At 41.0% G+C, this 6,147-nt stretch overlaps 1 protein-coding gene across 22 annotated transcripts in view; it reads right to left on the reverse strand.

The window, feature by feature from the left end:
- NCKAP5 (NCK associated protein 5) overlaps positions 1–6,147 on the reverse strand; it is a 993,533-nt gene that overhangs the window by 15,314 nt on the left and 972,072 nt on the right. The window lies entirely within an intron of this gene.

The following is a 6,147-nucleotide window of genomic DNA, read 5'->3' on the forward strand; positions in this document are numbered from 1 at the left end:
TTTCTACTGTCATAAACCAAGGTCCTTGAAATAATCAACAACATTACAGATTGCAAGGTTAGAGATTAAAACATGCAAAACAAGTGGAATCATACCATTTAGCAATGGAAAGACAGACTATGTCGGTGAGGTGTTTTAAATATCCAAACAGTTTTATGAAAAAAAAAATCCTCACTATAAACAAAATGAATTAGGGATTTACCTTAGAATGAAGGTTTAAAAATAATGGGATGAGTTTAAATACCGCAGGCCCTTAAAGACGACAGAGATTTTGAGAGGCCTGAGTGACTTCAGTGGGGTCCATCCCTAGGATAATGAAGGACTAAGTAAGTCAAACCTTAGGGTCGCCTCTGCAGATCTTTAGCCTGGCCTGTGCAATTGTATTGCACAGAGGAATACAATATGGCAGGAACAGACCAATGTAACAGGTAGCAATTTTTCATGCACCAGATCTGGCACCAGCTACCGGAGGGAGGATGAAAGAGGGGAAAATTATCCTTTCTTCAACTCTGTGAAAACTTAGAGTTTCAGATAGTTAAATGTGAGTGGGCTGGTGTTTCTTCTTTGCTAGATTTAGTGTGTGCGGTTTCTCTGCCATGTATATCTATAGTTCTCTAAAGTGACTGGAGAAATACTTTTCCTTAAATCAGTGGTAAAGAAGTTACTGGCAAAATGTCCCTTAAATATTCCTGTTGGGTGCTACCAAAGGATTATTTAAAATCATGAAAATAATCTAAAAGCTGCTCCCACTGGAAAATGACTAGGAGAAAGATGTTTAAATTCAAACCTGCTAAGCACGGACACCTACCTAAACACACACACACACACACACACACACACACACACCCTTCCTCTGAAGCTTTCTAGGGATAGCTATAGAAATTTCATTTTAAGCAAGGAAAAAAAATAGAATCACCCCCTCACAAAAATGTTTGAGTATATTTTGGTCTCTTGGTCAGGGCCAATAAAGATCTCTTGTTGTGAGCCAACTAGAACAGAAATGGAGTGAGAGATGTTCTACTTTATGTGGTCTGAATGTGATTAGCGATTAGCACTGGTGGCTTCAGTCACTTGGGAATGGCAATCAGGGTTTTGCTCCTGCAACTCTGAACGACTACAAAACACCCTTGGCTTCCATCCCGTATGATGATGGGATATTAACTGAAAGTCTAATTAATCTGTGAATGAATTATGGCCTAAGAAATACACCATTTTATAATCAATTTTAAGCGAGTCCCTAACAGAAGATAAGATTAAGAAAAAGCTGTAAAATTATAAGAGGTTGGTACATTCTGTTCACTATGACTGATGATTTTAAGGGGGATAATTTTACAATCCATCACATTTTTGTCATTTTAAAAATCATGCCTCCCAATGAATGTTGTAAATTAACTTTAGAATTTACATATTTATTAAAAATCGTATTGAAAACAGCAGGAACTGTGCCCCCATTTGAATAGTAAAATAACTTGTTATTCCACTGAAGATAAAAACACACAAAAAAATCAAAAGATTTTATTTTCAGGTAATAATCACATTAATTGCTATCTGAATTAGTTAAACCAAGAATTAATATTCACCAGAGGCAGTGACAGAGCATTAAAGATAATCCTCCAAATTCCCATTTTCAAACAGGTCTCAGAACATGTAAAAGCAAGGGAAAGACAAATGGGGAGGTGAGGACCATGTTCTTAGCCTGCGGGGTTGGGTAGCAGCAGATGTTTGAAGCTGAGCTACATCACCTGGGGGAAGGGGAGGTGCAGACAGCAAAACACATGATTTGGCTCTGAGATGAAGAAGCACAGGACTTCATTTTAAAAGTCTCTTTGCTTGTGAGGCTAAGGTGGGCAGATCGTTTCAGCCCAGGAGTTCGCGATTGCCCTGGGCAACATGGTGAAACTCTATCTCTACAAAAAATACAAAAATTAGCTGAGTATGGTGGCAGGCACCTGTGGTCCCACCTACTCGGGAGGCAGAGTGGGAGGATTGATTGAGCCCAGGAGATTGAGGCTGCTGTGAGCCATGATGGCACCACTGTACTCTAGCCTGGGTGGTGGAATGAGACACCAACTCAAAAAAAAAAAAAAAAAAAAAAAGCCTCTTTCCAAAAAGATTCTCTACTCTACTGCTCCTACTTTGGTTGAACTCCCTACCCAGAATGGAAGGTTTGCTGGAGGCACAGAACATCCCAGATGACTCCAGAGCATGCAGGGAAATAACCAGAAGGGCATGGAACCATGCCACATAACATGTGGGTGAATACAACCATTCACTCTAGATTAACCTCACAATGGACTGTCAACTCAAAGAACTGGCCCCAAGATAGGAACTGCATGGATTCATCCACAGAAGGATGAAGGGGTCAAGGGGAACAGAACTGGTGTGTTACCACATGTACTCACTAGTAAGAGTAACCCATTGGGCTGAACTGACACAAGATGTTCTCTTGAAATTCCTGAGAGATGAGGGAGAAGGATAATGCAGTACATGTTTTTCAGGAACTTCAGTTTAATCATGATTCCTTCTTTCCATGAGGGATTCATGATAGGCTGTTACCATTATTTTTAAGAAAAGAGCAGAGATCCTTCATGAAGTACTGTAGTTGAGTGTGAAGCTTGGCTCACATTGCCTCTGCTACTCAGAGTTCATCGCTTCAGTGCAGACATGGCTAATACCTGGCACTTGTGTGGCAACCAACTCCTCTCATGCCCACAGCAGGCATTGCTTATCAGTCTCTGTCATCTGTCATCTGTCATCCCAAGCATGGACAGGACCTCAGAATCCTTCTTAACACCACAATTCAGGCAACCTCTGCCTACTGATTGTCCTTGGCATTTGAGATGAAAGCTATTTTGCATCCTTGTGTATGTGTGTGTGTATTTATACATGGGAAATATTTATATATTATCAGCATATAATTAAATCTAGCTAGCTACATATTACATCTATATACAGATATCCAAATACTTATATCTAACTGTCTGCTAATGGTGTAGGTATAAACCTTAGTATCTGCAGCTAATATGAGATGTAGATTGATATCTTAATATATGAAAACTTGAAGTCACCTTTGACTCTTCTCTTTCTCTCATACTCCACATCTGCCAATCTTCTGGTAAATTGCCTGTTTGTTCTCAGAAGCAGCAAGTCCTTGAATAATATCCTTTTGTTCAATGTTATTTTGTTATAACATTGATGAGAAAAAAACTCAGTGCCTGCCAGGCCACTGTCTGTGTGGAGTTGGCACATCTTCCCATGTCTGTGTGGGTTTTCTCCAGGGACTTCAGGTTCCTCTCACATCCCAAGGCTATGCATGACAGATGAATTGGTGTGTCTACATGGTCCCAGCATCAGTGAGCATAAGTGCTCTGCAAAGGAACTGTGTCCTGTCCAGGGCTGGTTCCTGCTTTGTGTCCTGAACTGCTGGGATAGGTTCCAGCCACCTGCAACCCTGAGCTGGAATAATTGGGAAAATAATGGACTTACTTGTTTTTATTCACCTTTCTTAAGTACATGTACAGTTCACATGTGTTTCAATGTTTAATATTAGAAGTGTTCTGTTCTCTGTTTAGAAGTTTAGTAATGTTTCTGTGACCATAAATATGCCCTAGGAACTCAGCTCTTGCTTATATCAATTAGCCTCGGATAAAGTTGATTCCTTTATATGTTGTTTTGCCTAAAGTCACAGCTTCTGAGAACCTACAACTTTAAGCAAGGACTTACTGTGCATTCTTCTCCTTTCCCCTGCTCCACTCTGCACCATAAGAACTACATTTCCCAAGCTCCCTTTATTTCTGGCTTCTGGGGAGGTTCAGCCAATGGGAAGCAATAGCAGAAGGCAGAAGCCTGGACAGTAAGAGGAGGGGGGAAAACAAGGCATTTCTCCCCTTCTCTGTGTCCTGTGGTGTTCCTAGCAGTACCCACTTCTCCCTCACTGCTCTATCTTCCACCACGTGCCCCGTCCCATCCATGTTTTTAGCTTCCGTTGGACAGTCCAGCTTCTAGACTCTAATGTCACTCTGCCATTTCCCTCCATCCTTAAAGAGGGTGGTGACTTCCTGCTCTGCTAATTTCTAGATCATGACTGTCCCCTGTTGAGTATCTCAGCTATTCCATTATTTGGATAAGTGGTTTCCTGTATTGAATTCCCTCTATTGAAAGGCCTAAAATAGTTCCCATTCCATGCTAGGCCCTGACCAATACAATCAGCAAATTCTGTTTGTGCTACTTTAATCCAGTCATTCTTCACCATTTGTTTTTTGCTACCATCAGCTCTTGCCTAGATGACCACAATAGTTTCCCACTGTGCTTCCACTTTCTCCTCCTGATAGCCTGTTCTCCATACAAAAGCCGAGGCATCCCTTAGAAACTGTAAATCAGGTCATCCCACTCCCCTGTTAAAATTCCTCAGATGGTTTCCCTTTGCTGAGAATGAATCCTAAAGTTCTCCCCACAGCCTACAAGGTCCTATATAAGTGGCTCCTAGATTCTTCTCCACACTATTTCTCTTCCTTTCTGTGGTTCTGCTCCAGCCATAATGGTCCAGGGACACATCACACATACCCTTCCTTCAGGGCCTTTGCACTTGCTATACCCTCTACCTAACATGTTCCTCTTTCAATTAGTCACGTTTCGGTGTTTCACTTCATTCAAACCTGACAGAGCAAGAGAATCGCCATCTTGGACAAGCACCACCATTTTAAAATCCCCCTTGATCAAAAACCACCTAAATCCAAAGGGCATCAGCCTAATGGCTAAGATCAGCATGACCAGAAACCACAAATGACATCTCCGACCAGAAACATTCCAACCATAAGATAAACCCCTTCCTGACTGGAGAGACATCAGCCCCAAGATAGCTTCTCCTCCAACCAGAGACATTCCCACCCTGCAGTAAACTTCTCCCCCCCATAGAAACATTCCAAGCCTGTGATAAGTTCTCTCACTCTGAACCCTTAAATACTATTAGTCTGTAAGAGAGAGCACTCTTGACAAAAATTGGCCAGAAGCCCCTCTCAGGTTTATTCTCCAAAATAAACCTGTCTTTGACATTTGAGCTACTTCTCATGTTTCTTTCCTTTCTTTACCTCTTACAAAATCTCTGTTCAAATGTCCCCTCTTCAGAGAGGCCTTTCCCAATCAGTCACTCTGAAGCCATGCCCTCATCATATCCTATCTATGCCTCCTGCTTGATTATTTTATTTTATTTTATTTTATTTTATTTTTTGAGACAGAGTCTCGCTCTGTTGCCCAGGCTGGAGTGCAGTGGTGCAATCTTGACTCACTGCAATCTCCACCTCCCAGGTTCAAATGATTGTCCCACCTCAGCCTCCTGAGTAGCTGAGATTACAGGTGTCCACCACCACGCCCAGTTAATTTTGTTGTTGTTGTTGTTTTTTAGTAGAGATGGGGTTTTGCCATGTTGGCCAGTCTAGTCTGGAACTGCTGACCTCAGGTGATCCTCCCACCTCGCCCTTCCAAAATCCTGCTTGATTTTTAAATAACATAAATCATTACTTGAAATTACCTTACTTTTTTTATTATCTACCTTCCATATTAAATTATAAATACCATAAAGGCAGGGACCTTGTCTTTTTTTTTCTCTAACTTGCCCCATCCACAATACCTACAATGTTGCCTATTAAATAGTATGAACTCTATAAGTAGTCTTGAATCAATGAATAATAAATGATGAACCTATGTCACACTGTGAAAAACAAGTGGCACCAAGAAATAGTTGTCTTATTAGAATGAAAACGAAGATATAAACATTTCTCTAATAATATCAATACTCATGTTTAACATGGAAAACCACTGCAAACCAAGGTACTGCTTGGTAGTTATTACACAAGCTAAGTTAATAAAGTTGACTGTGGCCAGTGAGAAATTCCCCATGATCTATTCTTTCCACATCTCTGCTGTCTTTCTTTCTCAGGCACTATTCCGTGGTACCTATGTTCAGTGCACTTGCAACTGATGTGGTCAGGGAACCGCACAGACTGTGTCTAAAGCCCTTTAGTTTGTTCATTTTAATCATAAAGCTAGAAAAAGATATCTGAGATATTCAGGGTTACTGGCCTACCAACTACTTCTTTTGGCCACAAATTACAGCTGGAACAGCCACTTGTTTATGAAATATGAAGCTGA

This window comes from Pongo abelii, chromosome 11 (genome assembly GCF_028885655.2).
Source record: "Pongo abelii isolate AG06213 chromosome 11, NHGRI_mPonAbe1-v2.0_pri, whole genome shotgun sequence".
NCBI lineage: Eukaryota > Metazoa > Chordata > Mammalia > Primates > Hominidae > Pongo > Pongo abelii.